The 19,832-nt window shown below is 44.9% G+C and overlaps 1 protein-coding gene across 1 annotated transcript in view; it reads right to left on the bottom strand.

Annotated features, from left to right (window-relative positions):
• Nucleotides 1–19,832, bottom strand: part of LOC117345793 (phospholipid-transporting ATPase ABCA1-like) — an 815,268-nt gene that overhangs the window by 765,698 nt on the left and 29,738 nt on the right. Inside the window, exon 2 of the mRNA XM_033914956.1 lies at nucleotides 2,338–2,543. The gene's annotated coding sequence lies outside the window, so the exon portion shown is untranslated. The remainder of the gene's footprint in view (nucleotides 1–2,337; nucleotides 2,544–19,832) is intronic.

Genomic DNA, 19,832 nt, shown 5'->3' on the forward strand with positions numbered 1-19,832 from the left:
TGGACATCAATCTCACATGTATTTTAGAACAGGATATATTCAGTTCTAAAATACATGTAAGATGTATGTCAATTTGTGGCATACATACTTACTGGGCGTCCGCATTCTAAGCTGGATTTCTTTTCTAAAATGCCATTCTAAATAACATAGTAGATTAACTAGATTGGCCACTGCTGGAAACAGGATACTGAGCTTAATGGACCTTCAGACTGTCCTAGTATGGCAATTCTTATGACAGCAGATAAAGACCTGCATGGTTCATCCAGTCTACCATACAAAACTCATAGCACGTGGTATGATAACAAATGCATGCTTGAACTTGATCTGCTCTTACCATTTTCAGGGAACAGACTGTATAAGTCTGCCTGGCACTGGTTTTAATCTTCAACTACACAGAAACATTTTTTTTTTTTTCTTTTGAGTTTATGCTTGTTGGAATGGCTGTGGCTCACAAGTTGGGTTGCTGCCTTTACATCCAAAGGTTGTGAGATCAAATCCCAGTGCTGCTCCTTGTGACCCTGCGCAAGTCACTTAATCCTCCGGTGCCCGCTGCTTTGAATGTCAGCTTTAAAGTGACAAAAAAAGGCAGTATACACGTCCCCATTCCCATGGCATTTGGGAAATACTTGCGAGGAATGTATTAACCCTTTCAGGACCATAAGGATCGTAGGCCAATTTTTGTGGTTTTGATGACATTTTTATGGTAAAAAGGGCTTGCAGATGCCAAAAAATTGATTTTTTTTGTGAAATATCATTATTTTTATTTAAAAAATCACACTTCTGGCTTATGGACAGTGTGGCAAGTGAATCTTCTCGTCAATCTGGCAACGACGCTAATGAATGAATGTCGGAACCAGTTTGTTTACATAAAGGCAGTATCATATGGAATCCGTACATATCAAATTTAGAACTGTAGACTATCCCAATCAAAATTTATAGGATTTTAAAGTTATGGGACAAATATGTCCCTTGGTCCTGAAAGGGCTAAAACATTTCATAAAAATCAACCCGAAAGTCACTCTTATCCTCAGTTTTGTTTTCAGTGTATTAAATATTATAATCAAGTAAGTAAATTAGTCTCATGATTTACACAGAGTTCCTGATTCTATAAATGGTGCCTAGCAGTGCCTAAGCAGACTAAAGGTAGGCACCAGTACATGAGGCCATGTTCACTGGCCTAATGTACTTGTGCCTATCTTGGAGGCCTATTGACGCCTAACTAAACCACGCCTATTCTCTACCGCTAACCATACCTACTTTTCAAGCAGGCGTTGTCAGGCGTTGGATGGCACCTCTACTTAGGCATCGCTAGGTGTTGCATGGAATTCTGTGCCTTTTAATTTTTAATCAATTATTCAATTAGTTATTCAATTAACAAAATAAGATAACACTCTTTTCAGCTACAGTGGCAAAATAATACTCAGAATTTATGAAGTTGGTCGGTTGAGCTTTTCAGCACCCCCTGAAGGGATTATTTTATTTCATTAAGTGCCAATTTGCAGAACCCAAATTCTGGTTTTGACATTGTTTCAAATCATCGACTGAACCATATCCATGTCATTCTCTTCTTGGATGGGCTGAGAACTTTTCTGCAACCCCCTCTTACTAGCATCAGAAATCTTAAGCTTAATTTGATAGGCAGAGGGAGCCAGCCTTGATCAATTAAAAGAGGTGTCGTATGCTTGTTGTATGCATTTCTTGTGTTCTTAGCACATGCTCATTTGTTTGGGTACAATCAATTTTGTATGCACATTTTTTTATGCACATTAATCTTTGAATCAACACTTGTGCAACTGATTTGCACATGCAGTAAAAGTGCTAACCTAAGTTTAAAAAGCATTAAACCAACACACATAGTAAAATTTGTCTGTACCTAAATTGTAAAATTCTTATTTTCCAGTCACTGGTATCAAAGTGAAACTTGCCATTACCCTCTCATACCTCAGCAACACTAAATTGTAAGCCCTCTGGGGACAGAAATGTAGCTACTGTATTATGCTGTAACTCATTTTGACCTGCAACTAAAAAAAAAAAAAAAAATTGAGCTAAATCCCAAACCCCTTCTTTGAGTAAATGTCATGGATATTGTAATTCAAATGTGAAACTCTAGTAACCATGCTTTCTAGTAAATATATTTACTATTATATTTTCAGCAGAAACAGTATCCTCTGATCTTCCCTGGCTTACAATAAGATCAGTTGTACCTGCTGATACTTGAGCAATGCAAGAAATGCATGTCGCGTACATAATGCAGAATTTTGTAAAATTCTGAAGAAAATCCTAGTCCTAGTCTTCATTCCTGGTTTAGGCTAACTAAGTCCCTGAAATTAATCCTACCTTTGTCATGGAGTCCTGAGTAGCATTGTTATGCTGGTCCTGTGGCAACCACCGAGGCTGGATGAGCATCTGGGATCAGGCTCTGTCAGTCCGATTCCTTCTCGTGCACACCTGTCAGCAGGATGTTCAGGCCAGGTGGACGTTGGCATGGAGACATTACTCCAGTGTCATGTGCACACACCTGCACGTTTCACTTGCTCAGGGATCTAGGAAAACACAGAACAATTGAGAAGGGTGCAATTAGCAGCTAGGTGAGAGCAAAGGTCAGTTCTTAAGGGATAATTTCACCTCAAAGATGCTACTGAACCTTATCGTGCAATATTTACAAAGATAGGAGTGCTACAAAATAGTTAATGCTAGGCTCCTTTTCAAAGGCTTTCTCCTGTTTTGTGTTTTTAGCAACTGTAAGAAAGAACAGAGAGAGAGAGAGAGAACACAGCTTGGAGTACAGACCTCTTGAGACATTCTGCTACTGGCATGTTTTCATAGAGAAAACTGACCATGTAGCCGTCTTCTCTGTTTTCTATCTTTCAACTAGTTCTCAGTTCACAATTGGACATTGTCTTCTATCCCATGAATTTTTTTTAAATTATTTATTGATTTTCTAAACTTCAAAAGTGCAATACACAAATATATATATCATATAATCTAATATAATAAAGCCCTAAGCACGCATGCGCACTACCACCTGCGGGCTCCCGTTTTCTGTGCGCTGTAGGGATCCGCAGGTAGGAGTGTGCATGTGCGCGGTGGCGCGGAGCCTGTCGGCCGCAGCAGCTCTTGCCGTCTGAAGGATGTGAACTGGCCAGGGTGACGTCAGCAGGGACTGGAACAGACTTTAATTCCTGCCTCCCAGGCTTCTCCTCCTGCTCCAGCTGGGCCTGCGTAAAAAACCCAAAAACCCCCAGAGCTCGCTTCGGGTCCGCCAAAGGCTGCGGGTCCTGAAACCTTCCGATTCAAGCAGCGTCTGCAGCCTGATTTGCTGGGCAGTAGAAGGCCCCGAAGCAGCGGTGTATGACCCACTCCCCTAATTTTTTCCATGAAGAGATCCCACATGCTTATCCCATTTTTTCTTAAAATCTGGCACGCTGCTGGCCTCGATTACCTGCAGTGGAAGATCATTCCAATGATCAACCACCCTTTCGGTGAACAAATACTTCCTGGTGTCGCCATGAAATTTCCCACCCCTGATTTTCAACAGATGCCCTCTTGTTGTCATGGGTCCTTTAAGAAAAAAGATATCTTCTTCCACCTCGATACAGCCTGTGACATATTTGAACGTCTCAATCATGTCTCCCCTCTCTCTGCGCTCCTCGGGTGATTATAGCTGCAACTTACGGGAGATTCTTGAGTCCTGAGACCATCCTGGTTGCCATTTGCAGAACCGACTCAACTCTCAGCACATCTTTTTGGTAATGTGGCCTCCAGAACTGTACACAATATTTCAGATGAGGTCTCACTATGGATCTGTACAATGGCATTATGACTTCCGGCTTCCGGCTGATGAAACTTCTACAGATACAACCCATCATTTGTCTAGCTTTGGATGAAGCTTTCTCCACTTGATTGGCCATCTTCATGTCTTCACTAATGATTACCCCCAAGTCTCGTTCTGCTGTAGTCCTTGCTAAGGTCTCACCATTTAAGGTGTAAGATCTGCATGGATTTCTGCTGCCAAGGTGCATGACCTTACACTTTTTGGCATTGAAACTTAGTTGCCAAGTCGTGGACCAATGTTCCAGTAAGAGTAGGTCCTGTGTCATACTGTCTGGCACTGTGCTTTCGCCCACTATGTTGCATAGTTTGGCGTCATCGGCAAATAATGTAATTTTACCTCGAAGACCCTGAGCCAGGTCGCTTACGAAGATATTAAATAGGATTGGGCCCAAGACTGAGCCCTGTGGCACACCACTGATCACCTTCGACTTTTCAGAGAGGATACCATTCAGCACCACCCTCTGAAGTCTACCTCTAAGCCAGTCTTTAACCCATGCAGTTAATGTTTCACCTAATCCCATCAAACTCATTTTGCTCAATAACCTGCGGTGTGGGACGCTATCAAATGCTTTGCTGAAGTCCAAGTACACGACGTCCAGGGACTCTCCTATATCCAGCTTTCTTGTTACCCAGTCAAAGAAGCTGATTAGATTGGATTGGCAGGACATTCCCTTTGTAAATCGATGTTGATGGGGATCTCGCAGATTCTCCTCGTTCAGGATCTTATCTAACTTGTGTTTGATTAGTGTTTCCATAAGTTTACTCACTATCGAGGTGAGACTCACTGGTCTATAATTCGCAGCCTCCGTCCTGTGTCCCTTTTTGTGGAGTGGAATGACGTTAGCTGTTTTCCAGTCCAACGGGACTCTTCCTGTACTTAGGGAGAGATTGAAGAGCGCGGATAACGGTTCCACCAGGACACCACTCAACTCCCTAAGCACCCTGGGGTGTAGATTGTCTGGTCCCATGGCTTTGTTCACTTTGAGTCTAGATAATTCACAGTAGACGCTGCTGGGCGTAAACTTGAAATTTCAAAACGGGTCTCCCGAGCTTTCCCTTGTCTGCAACTGTAGACCGGACCCCGGCGCCTCGCAGGTAAAGAATGAGCAGAAGTATTCATTTAGTAGTTCGGCTTTATCGGGATAATTCCCGTCTGGTTTCCTAAGGCGTACTATTCCATCTGTGTTTCTTTTTCTGTCACTAATATACCTGAAAAAGGATTTATCCCCCTTCTTAATGTCCTTCACCAGATTCTCTTCCATTCAGAGTTTGGCCTCTCTAACTGCTGTTTTTGACAGCTTTAGACTTGGCCAGATATTCTTCCTTAGTCTCTCGTTTTCCTGATTGTTTGCAGGAAATAAATGCTCTTTTCTTCTTTTTTACAAGGTCCGAGATCTCCGCAGAGAACCACTGAGGTTTATTGTTTCTCCGCTGTTTACTTACTGTTTTTATATAGCGGTTGGTTGCTTTGTATAAGGTAGATTTCAGGGTTGACCACATTACCTCTACATTATCTGTTGCAGCTTGATTTTGTAGCGCCCGATGGACAAAATCTCCCATGCTTTTGAAGTTAGTGCCCTTAAAGTTGAGGACCTTTTTGATGTGTTTGATCTAGTGAAACCTTTCCTGAGGTTGAACCATACCATGTTGTGGTCACTGGAGGCCAACGTATCACCTACCGAAACCTCTGTGACACTTTCTCCTTTGGTGAGTACCAGGTCCAGTATTGCCTGATCGCTAGTGGGCTCCAAAACCATTTGTTTGAAGCGTGCTCCCTTTATGGAGGTTAATAGCCTTCTGCTGCCGCTGGTCGTGGTGGAAAGTTTGTTCCAATCTGCATCAGGCATATTGAAGTCCCCTAACAATACTGTGTCCCCACGCAAAGTGATGTTCTCTATGTCTTCGATTAATTCTATATCCTTGTCTTCCTGTTGTCTTGGAGGTCTGTATACTACACCAAGATATAGACATTTGTCATGTCCCCTGGCCAGGTTCACCCAGAGGGATTCCCCGGTGTACTTGACATCTGCGATTCTGGTAACTTTGATGTCCTCTTTAGTGCATAGTGCTACCCCTCCTCCTAATTTGCCCTCTCTGTCTCGACGAAGTAAGTTGTATCCCGGTATTGCCATATCCCACTCATGTGAATCCATGAACCAAGTCTCGGATATCGCCACCACGTCCAGGTCAGCGTTCCTTATTTCTGTCTCTAATTCCAGAATTTTATTGCCTAAACTGTGTGCATTAACGTACATAGCCCTCCATACCTAGCCCTCCATACCTTATGTATGCTAAGTCCCTGTGGAGAATTTCCTGCCCGAGTTAGTGTTCCTCCTATAGTATTGTTTTCAACGTGTGTATTTACCTCAGACTTAGAAATGGAGTTGCAACTTACCTCGCCAGGATGGTTCCTTACCGTGTCTGTACGTGAGTGGTACCCTCCCCCAACTTACCTAGTTTAAAGCACTACAAAGCAGGCTGGCTAGTCGGTGTCCAAGGACGTTCTTACCCCTTCTGGTCAGGTGAAGTCCGTCTGGACCCTGTAGTCCCTGCAGTGCCTCTCCATGGTTTCAAGTATAGATCTAGATCATACAGTATATATACCAAAGGACAGGTACTATATTAAATATTATAATAAGAGTACAACAGTGACCAAGTGAGGTGATGTGATGATAGGGTGCCAGACTTCTCTGCATTTGCCTTTTCATATTTAGCAGTTAGGCATAGTGTATTCCAATTATATAACACATTTTGTAAGGCAAGAGTGTACATTATGCGAAAGAGCTTGGCCCCATCTAATATAATAAAACCCTTACCCGCGTATGCGCAGTTGAAATGGCATGACCCCTGCTACTGTGATTTGTGCCTCCATGGCCATGTTCCATTTGTGACACGTGTGGCGGCTTGCGGCGCATGCAACGGTTTCAGCGACGGCGAGAGCAATGGCAGGAGGGTGTCCTTCGGCCTGGACGAGGCCAACAGAGTGCGGCTGCTGCAAGGCATCTGGCTACTACTGCTGCACCAGGAAGTGGAGGGGGAGAGGGAAAGGAGTCTGCTTGAGGGGAGGGGTGTGCTGGGGGGTAGGCAGTAATCTTGGTTTTCTTTGGGGGGGACAGAAGGGGGCCAAGGAGATACAGGCAGGCATGGTGCAACAGAGAGAGACTGGCAGGCAGGGGGGCCAGGGAGAGAGACAGATAGACAGACAGACAGAAAGAAAGAAAGACAGACAGACAGGGGGCCAAAGAGATGGACAGCAAGACAGACAGACAGAGACAGCGGCCAAAGAGAGAGAGACAGAAAGACAGACAAACAGACAGAAAGCGGCAAAGGAAAGAGAGAGACAGAAAGAAGCAAACAAAAACAGACATACAGCGGCCAAGGAGAGAGAGAGACAGAAAGAAGCAAACAAAAACAGACATACAGCGGCCAAGGAGAGAGAGAGACAGAAAGAAGCAAACAAAAACAGACATACAGCGGCCAAGGAGAGAGAGAGACAGAAAGAAGCAAACAAAAACAGACATACAGCGGCCAAGGAGAGAGAGAGACAGAAAGAAGCAAACAAAAACAGACATACAGCGGCCAAGGAGAGAGAGAGACAGAAAGAAAGACAGACAGACACATCTATTCTAGCACCAATTAATGTAACGGGCTTAAAGACTAGTGGTATGATAAGCAGAGAGTTATCTGTCTGACCAAAGATAATATGGGAGTGATCAACGGCAAGTTGGTATGGATAGAATATTGGCTATGGTTTTACAAATTTTATCCCAATAATCTTGTTTGAGAGGGCAGAGAAATAGCATATGCTCCAGCGAGCCCAAATGTGTCTTACAGGACCAACAAAAGGGAAAGGCAGCAACACTAATCTTGTGGGAAAGGACAGGAGTCCATGTAGCTCTGTGCAATAAAAAGTACATAGACTGAAGCATCGAGGCTGATTTAATGGATTTAAAAAGATGTGGTCAAATGAGGTTGAGTTCGTAGATATATTAAGTACAGTGAACCATTTAGCAGTGTTGGTGGTCAGATCCGTGTATTTTTTTGATTGAAGACGTTTATACCAGGAAGATGCTGTACCTCTAGAGCAGTGGTTCCCAAACCTGTCCCGGGGGACCCCCAGCCAGTCAGGTTTTCAAGATATCCCTAATGAATATGCATGAGAGAGATTTGCATACCTGTCACTTCCATTATATGCAAATATCTCTCATGCATATTCATTAGGGATATCTTGAAACCTGACTGGCTGGGGGTCCCCCAGGACAGGTTTGGGAACCACTGCTCTAGAGGAAGAAAATTTACCACTGTATACAGCTATGTCTGCCTTTCTTAAGATTGGCTTAACATTCCTATACATTTCGGCAGTATTAGTTTATTCTCCGTACTTGATTATTACTCATTATTTACAATATACTTTTTCATACTAGGCAAATGTCTCTTTTCATGCTTCCTATTTTAAAGCATTACTTTTGTATAATTGTTATGTTACCTGAAACTCAATAAAATTTGCTGAACTTAAAAAAAAAAAAATACCCCTGCACCGGGCTCATTTTCAAGAGAAAAATGTTTAAAAAGAAAATGACATTTTTTTTAGACATTTTTGCTAAGCTGTTTGCCTGCAGTGCATCTAAATCCCAAGGGGGCATGTTTGGTGAGATTAGGGTGGATTTGTGATTTGAATGTTTTGGGATATTTTTTCTGCAATAATGGACATTGAAGAAAATGGCCAGGGCAAAACCTGAATGTTTGAGGCTAAATGTGTTTCAGTGATGAGTAACCCCTCCTTTATAAAGCTGTACTAGTGTTTAGCGCCAGCCACCGCAGGAACAACTCCAATGCTCATAGAATTTCTGTGAGCATCTGAGCTATTACAATTGCTGGCGGCGCTAAAAATGCTAGTACAGCTTTATAAATGAGGCGGTAAGTGACAAAAAAGTGACCAAACTGACCAGCTGACCACTTGAGGCATGCAGCATGGTCCCTCTTAACCCCCGAATGGTCAATGATGCCCTTCCAACCCACAAAGATGTGAATGAAATGGTACATATCAGTTTGTATGACAGCTTCAGATGTTATGACTAGTCCTATTAGAGCACCAAGCAGGTCTCTGGAATAACCTAGTGGTCAGTGCATGGACAGCAGAAAAGAGGACCCAAGCCCATATCTCACTCTAACTATCACACACTTGTGGTTGAAAGTGTGATCCTCTAAAACCCACCCAAAATCTACTGCACCATCATACAGGTGAAACCTGGTGGCATAAAGGTTATACACTTAGGTACAGTAGGTTTGGGATAAGTTTTGGAGGGCTCATCATACAATGTAAGAGGCTTATTGTGAAATGTGTACCTGGGACCTTTTATGTAAAGTTCACTGAAGTTCCCTCTAGGGTGCTCTACTGCTATACTGGCATGCCTGCGTTGCCAGTCTGCTAAGATTGCTGGGTCCTCCTAAGTTCCAAAGGCTGGCTTTTGTGCATGTTTCATTTGGACTTTTTTTTTTTCTTCTTTTTTTCAAAAATGGTTCAAAATGATAGATCCACAGAGGACAAACACATCTAGGAAATAGCCATTTTAAAAACAAAACAAAAATATTTTCCTGTTTTGAAAATGGTCATGTTTGCTACTAGAATTTTGGATATTTTCAAGATTTAGATGCCATATCAAAAACGCCCTCCCACATCAGCTGATCATCCAGACTGCTACTAAGTCTATCTTTGTACCACATTCTCGACCAAAAATTTATCCAAGACTGAAATGTCCAGAACAAGATCTTTTGGACAAGGGAGGGGCCAACATTGTGATGAACTGGCTACCCAGACATGGCAATAAAGCAGTGGGACATCTTGCACAGCACTGCTGTGAGCTGCACAAAAAGGATCCCACATAAACATCTCATCAGAATTCCCTTATAGATTACAAAACCCACTATACTCACCTGTCTACAACCTCAATAGCCCTTATGGCTGCAGGTGGCACCTATATGGCAGTACAATAGATTGTATTTTTTTGGGGGGGAGGTTGGTGGGCTCACATGTTCCACCATGAATGTAGTGGTTAGAGTGGCTTATTGGCATGGGTCCTTCTCTCTATGGTTCACTAGCCCACCCCCCAGACTACTTAACCCACCTCTTTGCAGCTCATAAGAACATAAGAATAGCCTTACTGGGTCAGACCAATGGTCCATCAAGCCCAGTAGCCCGTTCAAGGTGGCCAATCCATGTCACTAGTATCTGGCCAAAACCCTAAGGGGTAGCAATATTCCATGCTACCGATCCAGGGCAAGCAGTGGCTTTCCCCATGTCTTTCTCAATAACAGACTATGGACTTTTCCTGCAGGAACTTGTCCAAACCTTTCTTAAAACCAGCTACGCTATCCGCTCTTACCACATCCTCTGGCAATGTGTTCCAGAGCTTAACTATTCTAGCAGATGCTAATGTTCCCGAAGCAGGTATATACATTTTTATTCTGAATTTGTTGGAGTGTGATGGGGTCAGTGAACATGGGGTGGGGAGGGGGTGGGTGTTCTCTACTTTGTTCCTGCAGTGGTTATCTGGTCACTTTGGGTACCTTTTGGGCACTTATACATGTCTTTACATCGTCTAACTCACAGTGTATAAGTTCCATCTAAACAGTCTTAAACCTTCAATTATCCCAGCAGGATGACTAAGTCTAGATCGTCCCACATCCCGCCCTAACCACTCCTTCATAAGAATATAAGAAGTGCCTCTGCTGGGTCAGACCAGAGGCCTGGTCCATCCTGCCCAGCAGCCCACTCACGTAGTGGCCCACCAGGTCCAAGACCTGTATAGTAACCCTCTATCTATACCCTTTTCCTTCAGAAAATTGTCCAATCCCTTCTTGAACTCCAATACTGTACCTTGTCCTATCACGCCATCTGGAAACGCATTCCAGGTGTCCACCACCCGTTGGGTGAAAAAGAACTTCCTAGCATTGGTTCTAAATCTTTCCCCTTTTAATTTTGCTGAATGCCCTCTCATTCTTTCAGATTTTGAAAGTTTGAAGAATCTGTCCCTTTCCACTTTCTCTATGCCCTTCATGATCTTGTAAGTCTCTATCATATCCCCTCTATGTCTCCGCTTCTACGTGCAAGACTTTGCATTTCTCTACATTGAACTTCATCTGCCATCTCGTCACCCATTCCCCCAGTCTGTTCAGGTCCCTTTGTAAATCTTTGCATTCCGCTATAGTCCTAGCCCCACTAAATTGTTTGGTGTCGTCTGCAAATTTTATTACTTCGCACTTCGTCCCTGTTTCTAGATCATTTATTAAATACATTGAATAGCAGCAGTCCAAGCACCGACCTCTGCGGAACACAACTTGTGACCCTCCTCCAGTCCGAGTAGTGGCCCTTCACTCCTACCCTCTGCTTCCTACCTGCCAACCAATTCCTGATCCATCTGTGTACGTTTCCTTCCACCCCATGGTTCTTCAGTTTCTGAAGTAGGCGTTCATGGGGTACCTTATCAAAGGCTTTTTGGAAGGCTAAGTATATGATGTCTATAGGGAGGGATAGTTAAACAAAGGGGTCCTTTTATCAAGGTTTGGGGTTGAAAAATTTAAGCATGCCGAGGAACAAGAGGCCTTGTATTTTTTACTATGAAGTCCCTGCCCTGGAAGTCACTGGAGTCAAGTGGCTTCCAGTAGAGAACAGACTTGTGAGCAAACTAGAGCTACAGAACATACCTGTACCTCAGAAAGAGGCAGATGAGGTTCAACGTGGATAAGTGTAAAGTGATGCATATAGGTAACAAAAATCTCATGCACAAATACAAGATGTCCGGGGCGGTACTTGGAGAGACCTCCCAGGAAAGAGACTTGGGAGTTATGATCAACAAGTTGATGAAGCCGTCCATGCAATGTGTGGTGGCAGCAAAAAGGGCGAACAGAATCCTAGGAATGATAAAGAAGGGGATCACGAACAGATCAGAGAAGATTATCATGCCACTGTACCGGGCCATGGTGTGCCCTCACCTGGAGTACTGCATCCAGCACTGGTCACCGTATATGAAGAAGGACACGGTACTACTTGAAAGGGTCCAGAGAAGAGAGACTAAGATGGTTAAAGGACTGGAGGAGTTGCCGTACAGTGAGAGACTGGAGAAACTGGGCCTCTTCTCCCTTGAAAAGAGGAGACAGAGGGGACATGATCGAAACATTCAAGATAATAAAGGGAATAGACTTAGTAGATAAAGACAGATTGTTCACCCTCTCCAAGGTAGGAAGAACGAGAGGGCACTCTCTAAAGTTAAAAGGGGATAGATTCCGTATGAACGTAAGGAAGTTCTTCTTCACCCAGAGAGTGGTAGAAAACTGGAACGCTCTTCCGGAGTCTGTCATAGGGGAAAACATCTCCAGTGTTTCAAGACAAAGTTAGACAAGCTCCTGCTGAACCAGAATGTATGCAGGTAGGGCTAGTCTCAGTTATGGCGCTAGTCTTTGGCCAGAGGGCCGCCGCATGAGTGGACTGCTGGGCACGATGGACCACTGGTCTGACCCAGCAGCAACAATTCTTATGTTCTTATGGCATATCAAGAATCTAATAAACATAAACTATGCCCCTGTCTGGTGGTGAGACTATTACTTACACACATACAACGTGTAAATCAAAAATTATTAATGAATGTACAGTAAAACTCTGATTAAGGGGAAGTCACATGCACAAGAAATCATTTTGGTTAGTTGAAAACCAAAGGTTTTTATGTTTAATGGTCACTTGCTTGAGTCAAATATGCAATAGAGTAGAATCTTGTCTTACAGTATATTGAGAAAATGTCAAAACTGAGTATACCTAATCTCCGGGAATTAGTTCAATTTGCCAACATTATTCACTTGTGCTTTCCCATCCTCCAACAACAATCTACTTGCTTATCTGATCTCTTTTCTGGGAAATCCTGTTTTTTTTTTACAACTAACCCTTTCCTTTCAACCCCAGTCCTTTACTCCTTCATTCATAAGAACATAAGAAGTTGCCTCCACTGGGTCAGACCAGAGGTCCATCTCGCCCAGCGGTCCGCTCCCGCGGCGGCCCATCAGGTCCGCGACCTGAAAAGTGGTTTCTGACCACTTCTATAACCTATCTCAAGTTCTATCTGTACCCCTCTATCCCCTTATCCTCCAGGGGAACTTCATGTGATTATAATGAAGAGGTAGTGTCTTTCCTGAGCCTTGCTCTGCTGGAGAGGTGTGTCCTGAAGAGAAGCTACCAGTGACATCTGAAAAGATGGAGTACAGATTGCCTACCCTGCCCTGCCTGGCACAAGGGCCACAAAAGCAATAGCCCACTAAGATAACCAGTCTGACTCTAGACCATCCTCACAACACTCCTGTACTAACCAGATTGTGCTCTGGCTTTCTACCCAGATTTTCAGTGGTACCATCTAGTTAAGTGCCATGAAAATCTGGGTATGGCCAAGCCAATGTGATTTAACCAGCATAATCTATCCCCCTCTTTTACGAAACTGCAATAGCAGTTTCTAGCGGGGTGAGCTGCGTTGAATGTCCCGCGCTGTTCCCAACGCTCATAGGAACTCAATGAACATCGGGAGCAGCGCTGGCCATTCAGCGTGGCTCCCCATGCTAGAAACTGTTATCGTCATACAAAATGTATCTCTTCCCCCCACCCCCCCCCAAAAAAAAATCTCTTTCCTTATAAATTGTAGATAGAAGTGACAGAATGGGGGTATGTGGGTATGTTCTGCCCCAAGTCATGGAGCCAAAGCGTATATGCATGTGGCTGTTGGATCTGATGGCCTATGCCTGAGAAAAGGAAGTTGACATCAGAGGGATCAGCAGAGCCGACAGCCATGTACATGTAGTCTGAGGCTCTGCTCGATGCACCCCCCCCCACCCCCCCACACACACACACCTTACTGCAGGGATGATCTGCTCTGGGTGGCAACCAAACCAGTACACCATGGATAATGGCTCTCAATTTTAGCATGTGTTCAGTTCAGAAACTAGTTTTGTCATCACCTTTGCCCCTAGCTTTACTCTTGGCAGTTGTGCTCTCACTTTCACATTGATTTATTGTCCAGCAGCAACAGGAACATCTCTCTCTAAACTCTCAGACTTGATAGCTGACACTATTTGCCCATGGCCTAATTTACTAGTTCTCAGGGAATTTAATGCCCAAGCAGATATACCTGCTAGTCTGACTGATAAGGATTTCCTTTCACTTATGATTGATCAATATTTCATTCAGCACACACTTTTCTCACCCACTGTTTAGTCCACTCTTTAGATTTAATTTTCACAGCAACCAGCAGCTTTGACATTTTGTGAACTGATCATTGCTTTGCAACTCCAATTTCTGTTTAAACCCCCCCCCCCCACAAAAAACTGACCAAAGTACCTAAGATTACTTGTTCCTTTTACTAACATTAACTTATCTGCCCTAGAATCTCTCGTCTAACTGTCTTTAAAGGGCTTTATATCACTCTCAATGAATGAACAGACTGATCTTGAAATTTATTAAGTTCAGCTTTTGATGAAATGGTACTTTATAAAGGCATCTCTTTTAAACACTTCTTGGGATAACCCAGTTTCACTGAGGTAGCTATCTCTTTAAATACCATGCAGTCAATAGTCATCTGGTGGCAAACAGAGATTTTTAAGCTTTGGCAATCACTAGCTAAATTAGCCCTAGGTATTCAATACTGAGCCATGGCTGGTTATTGACATTCAATATCTGGATATGACCAGAGACATACACTGTCCACCAGTCTGTATGTGTGTCCCAGCCGAAATTCAGCTAGAGCAGGCATAAGACACTTATGTGGGTCCTGTCTAAATATTGGACCTCCATTACCACCTACTTTCTAATTTCCTCAATTCCTCAATTGCCCCATTCCAAAGTTCCAATTCTTACCTGATCCGACCCCCATCCAAGCTGAATACCCCCATTCAGTTCTGCCCTCATTCCAATCCCTCCCAGCTCTGATCCCCTCAATCCTCCTGATCTTCGTTCTTCTCTACATCCAAGCCCCAGACAGGTCTTCCTCTCCCCACCACCCAGAACTCTTAAATGCCCCAGGGACTTATTTGGAGGTGATTCCTGGAAACTAGTGGATTGGGGCTAGAACAGTCCCCTTTCTGTAGTCCTATTTTATTTGTTTTGTCTTTTCTCAGCATGGCGAAGACTGGCCCACAGAGTATCCAAGGTTCGGACATGACTGAATGGATTGTAGTAGTAATAAGAAATTCATTAATGTTCTAGAACCTGCCAACATATTAGTGATGCTGCTGGATTCTTTTAAGATACTTGTAGGTGCCATCCATCACCTCTTTTTTTCATGCAACTCTCTGGTTCCCCCCTTACATTCTATGGCTCTGTCTCAGCTGACAGAATGAGATGAGAAGATTCAGTGGTAGGCTATGCTAGTGCTTCTCTAATCTGTTCTTCCTATGACTGGCATATCTGCCAGTATGCAGTAGAAATTTGTAGAGCACAAGGCAGGCCAAACACTGATCTTGGAAGTAAACTGCATAAGTGGGAAAGTTATCAGTGGTAGGACGAGCAGGTCAGAAAAGTACAGGGTCTGTTGAACTGCCAGTTATGTTCACCTTCTGTCAACTTGGATTGGTCTGCTAGGGAAGGGGGCAGGCCAGATAAGATACGAGAGTGGGGAGGCACAAATGATATTGGCCCTGGTGCTAGAGACCCACAGTTTTCCACTGCACGCCATAAATGTAGTTCATGCAAAATCATTATAATGCACATTAACCTATGAAACCACAAGCATTACAAAAAAAAATCTAACGTATTTTAAAAAAATACACAAATGTGTGAATCACACCCCAAAATTTTCTGAAAATCCAAAAAATAGACCAAACCAACTGAAAACAAAATTGATTTTTGTCTTTGTGCATCTCCCTATGCCTCCCAGTTTCACCACTCAAATAACAAAAGAAAGCTGCTCTTTAATTGTCTACTTGATCTCACTCATTAAAGAATGTTTTTAACTCTATGATCCCTTTAACTTCCCCCATGGGTTTACTTTCAGCTAGGTTGAATAAGGATGAAAGTCTAGTCTTCTCCTCTGTTCTATTCAACCATAGTTTGAGGGAGGCAATAGTTCTCATTTGCTGGTAGGAGACCAGGGTCAAATTATTATTAAAAAGTGCTTACCTAAACCCTTCCAATGATGCCTATTAGAGGCCAGTCTCAAATTTTCTTTCATCTCCAAGACAATGACCCCCCCCCCCCTCCCAGCTACTTGGTGATAATAAGCACACTTCCATTTGCTGACCAGCCTTCCATTCAGCATACAGTACAGATCCAGCATTAACTACACTCCTCTATGAAATGTATATTAAGTTGGACAAAGGTAAGAGTGCTATTTTGGTTCTATTAGACATGTCTATAGCATCTGGCTTAGTCGACCATTCACTCCTGCTAGTCAAACTTTAGGACCTGAAGACCCGCGTGCTGAGGATAGGCAGGGAGTGAAGGAGAGCGGGGAACAGCAGAAGAGACTCGGAGAGGCAGGAGAAGGGAGCCGCCGAAGGAGTTGAAAGGCGGACAGGCAGGCTATCAGCAGGGGTAGCGGCGAGAGGGAGCTCCGCCCCCCCCAACGCGTCAGAGACAGCGTCAGCGCCCGGGCTCCCCCTTAAAAGGAGGCAAGCCGGAGCGCGACCTGCACTGAAGACCCGCGTGCTGAGGATAGGCAGGGAGTGAAGGAGAGCGGGGAACAGCAGGAGAGACTCGGAGAGGCAGGAGAAGGGAGCCGCCGAAGGAGTTGAAAGGCGGACAGGCAGGCTATCAGCAGGGGTAGCGGCGAGAGGGAGCTCCGCCCCCCCAACGCGTCAGAGACAGCATCAGCGCTCGGGCTCCCCCTTAAAAGGAGGCAAGCTGGAGCGCGACCTGCACTGAAGACCCGCGTGCTGAGGATAGGCAGGGAGTGAAGGAGAGCGGGGAACAGCAGGAGAGACTCGGAGAGGCAGGAGAAGGGAGCCGCCGAAGGAGTTGAAAGGTGGACAGGCAGGCTATCAGCAGGGGTAGCGGTGAGAGGGAGCTCCGCCCCCCAATGCGTCAGAGACAGCTTCAGCGCCCGGGCTCCCCCTTAAAAGGAAGCAAGCCAACGGCGCGCAGTCATTCGGCGTGCGGCGAAGGCGAGTGGCAAAGGCGCTCGCCTTAGCGAGAGCGCCTTTGCGAAAGAGCCTAGAGAAGGAGCCAGGAGCACAGGCAGCCCAGCAGCAAACTCTAACTCAAACTAACTCTAACTCAAAAAAAAAAAAAAAAAAAGTACTTTTCTTCTGTTCTCATTCTTCTCTTCTCTATCTATTCTTTCAGCTAGCTGCACGCTGTGTACCACTCCTACACACCAAGGGACTTCAGATACACGTCGGGCACACTCCAGCGCACCAACTTTAGTCACAAGGAAGGAATAATGGATGCAGCAGAAGGCCAGCGAGGCTTTCCAGTATACTGCATTGATTGTCACATGTATGACTACCTCCCTTCCGGGAGGCAGGCCTACATATGCAGTCGATGTCAGGAACTGGCTGGCCTAAAGAAGGAGGTCAGGAGACTGCAGATCAAAGTACAGGAGCTAGAGGGACTCCGCTCCATAGAGGAACCAAGGGAATTTGAACCAACTGAGGACACCACCAGAGAAAACCACATCAACGAACAGGTCAGAGAGCTCGAAAGATTCATCGAGGAGGCCTGCAGGATGGTAGAGACACAGGATCACCTGCTCTTCAGAAGGGAACAAACGGATGGAGGACAGGACCCGCCAGGAGACACCGGGACCCACCAGGACCCACCAGGAGCCGAGGGAGAGGAACCTTGCGGAGGAACCAACCAGGAGAAGGAAGGATTGGAGGACCCAATCATCGACACAGACCTGAGACCCAGGAGGAACCTGAGGAGAGGAAAATCTGTTATCGTGGTGGGAGACTCAATCCTGAGAGAGGTGGACAGTCACATAGCAAGAGGCAGAGCAGATCGCCTAGTGACATGTCTCCCAGGGGCGAGGACAAAGGACATCTCCGACAGAATCGAGAGAATCATGGAGGGAGCTGAGACAGAGGACACAGCAGTGATAATCCACGTCGGAACAAATGACGTCAGCAGATGGAATTTCAACATGACTACACTGACCGAGCATTTTAAGATCCTGGGGAGGAAGCTGAAGCTGAGGACAGGGAAGATAGCCTTTTCAGAGATCCTGCCAGTATCAAGGGCAGATGCGAGGAGGCAGACCGAGCTGCAAGCAACAAATGGATGGCTAAGGTGATGGTGTGACGAGGAGGGTTTCCTCTTTGTACGGAACTGGTCAACCTTCCTGGGGAAAAACAAGCTCTACAAGAGAGACGGACTGCATTTGAGCAAGGCTGGGACGAGGATGCTGGCACATAACATCCAGACCTGCATTGACAGGACTTTAAACTGATAACAAGGGGAAAGCCGATAGTCGATTTGACCTCGACACATCGGACCACAGTATCGAGCAAGGATACTGAGACAGGAACTGGCAATAGTGGACTAGAGACAAAATGGACACTTTATGGACATAAACCCAAAGATGCAGCACAGGGACCCGAGGGGCAATTAGAGCTAAAGAGCGAGACAAGGAGGAAACAGCCGGAACCAGAGGGCTATTAAAGAACAAAGAAGCGGGCAGAGAACGGGATAGACACACCACAGGAGGCAGCACGTGAGGAGACCAGCAGGAGCAACAAATCAAGAGTAGATCCAAAAGAAAAGGTAACAAACTGGGACTTAAATTGCCTATATACAAATGCTAGGAGCCTAAGGACTAAAATGGGGGAGCTAGAAGTTATAGCCGGAAAAAAGGACCTAGACATAATAGGAATCACAGAGACATGGTGGTCGGAGGACAACAAATGGGATGTGGCCCTACCAGGGTACAAACTCTACAGGAGGGACAGAGCACACAAGAAGGGGGGAGGAATAGCACTGTATATAAAGGACTCCATTCCTTCATCCAGAACAGAAACAACAATAAGAGCAGACAGTCTGGAGTCGCTATGGGTTAAACTGACAGGAGGGAAAGGAGCTGACATCAAATTGGGTCTGTACTATCGCCCACCAGGACAGCCAGAAGCAAACGACCTGGACCTGGAGGCCGAACTGAGACAGGTGTGCAAAAGTGGAAGAGTGGTGATTATGGGGGATTTCAACTATCCGGGAATAGACTGGGACATTGGGCACTCAAATTGCACGCGAGAAACTAAATTCCTAGAGGCGATAAGGGACTGTTTCATGGAGCAGCTGGTCACGGAACCAACGCGAGGGGATGCCACTCTAGACCTAATCCTCAACGGCTAGAGGGACCCGCAAAGGAAGTGGTGGTACTAGCACCATTAGGGAACAGCGATCACAACATGATCCAGTACAAATTAAACATGGGAACATCAAAGGTGAAAAGAACCACAACGACAGCACTCAACTTCAGAAAAGGAAACTACAAGGAAATGAGGAAAATGGTAGGAAAAAAGCTCAGCAACAGCTCAGGGAGGGTGAAGACCGTAAAGGAAGCCTGGACACTGCTTAAAGGTACAGTGCTCGAGGCACAAGACCTGTACGTCCCAAGGTTTAGGAAAGGGTGCAAAAAAATCGAACTAGAAACCCAGCATGGATAACAACTGCAGTTAAAAAGGCGATAAGCGACAAGAAATCATCCTTCAAGAAATGGAAAAAGGAACCAACAAAGGAAAACCAGGAAGAGCACAAAAGACAGAAAGAATGTCATCGAGAGGTCAGGAAAGCAAAGAGAGAATATGAGGAAAGACTAGCAGGAGAAGCAAGAAACTTCAAACCCTTCTTCAGGTATGTGAAAGGGAAACAACCAGCCAGAGAGGAAGTGGGACCACTGGACGACGGAGACAGGAAAGGAGCGATAAAGGAGGAAAAAGAGATAGCTGACAGGTTAAACAAATTCTTCTCGTCAGTCTTCACCAGAGAGGACACATCCAATATTCCGGAACCCGAGGTGATTATAAACGGAGAA

Source organism: Geotrypetes seraphini, chromosome 1 (genome assembly GCF_902459505.1).
Source record: "Geotrypetes seraphini chromosome 1, aGeoSer1.1, whole genome shotgun sequence".
NCBI classification, from domain to species: domain Eukaryota; kingdom Metazoa; phylum Chordata; class Amphibia; order Gymnophiona; family Dermophiidae; genus Geotrypetes; species Geotrypetes seraphini.